Genomic DNA, 820 nt, shown 5'->3' on the forward strand with positions numbered 1-820 from the left:
TTAATTTTATTTCATAAAAATGACTGTTTGATTGCACAATTTAAGTTTCTACATCAGAAATTGATAGCAATGGCAAAACTACAACTTTAAATACCAGGAAGGAGTTCATTCATTTGTACTGTAGTTTATGAAGGATTGCAAAAACTTTTTCTTTGCTTCTCTTCACAATTTCCTCAAAAAATACACACCCGAAGTTAATTATGATCATTGTGATATCAATAAGTATTTTTTTATATCAAACAATTTAAGGTTGAGAATGACATTAATGTCAGAATATGAGATTATTTGAGAGATATACAAAATCAAAGCTGTAGCTCTGTACAGTTGCAGTATGGTAACCAATGAGGTTTTTCCAAGGTGTGATTATTGCTAATTAAAACTTTTCCCAGTACCCCACCATGACAACTTGAAATATAATATGCATTGACAATTTCTGAGAGTCTCTATGGAGACTGATTAAAAAAAAATAAGTCAAGGACCAGTAAGATAGCTCAGCAGACTAAGCACCTCCTTAAGCAAGTGCAGGGACCCAGGTTCAATACCCAGTACCACATGCCGAAGCAGCTCTCCCCTAGACCCATGGAGCCAGCCACCAAGACCCGGTGTGGTGGTGCACACCTGTATTCTCAGCACTGGGGAGGCTCAAACAAGAGGATCACTATGAGTCCAAACTGCTCAGTGGACCCTGCATCAAATACATTAAAAAAAAAAATCAAAGTTGTAAGACAGAAACAGAGGTGGCACCTAATTAGAGCACATTCCTTGGGGACCATGACTTAGATGCTAATGCACACCAAAGCTGCTACAAAGATTATAAAAG

General features: G+C 37.3%; 1 non-coding gene across 1 annotated transcript; it reads left to right on the forward strand.

Moving 5' to 3' along the window:
- The first annotated feature begins 312 nt into the window (after positions 1–312).
- On the forward strand, positions 313–452 carry LOC111818890. Its single transcript, XR_002822763.1, has one exon. It is a non-coding gene; the product is annotated as a U4 spliceosomal RNA (small nuclear RNA).
- Positions 453–820: the final 368 nt, after the last annotated feature.

The sequence above is a fragment of the Octodon degus genome, unplaced genomic scaffold, assembly GCF_000260255.1.
Source record: "Octodon degus isolate 3935 unplaced genomic scaffold, OctDeg1.0 scaffold00106, whole genome shotgun sequence".
Lineage (NCBI taxonomy): Eukaryota > Metazoa > Chordata > Mammalia > Rodentia > Octodontidae > Octodon > Octodon degus.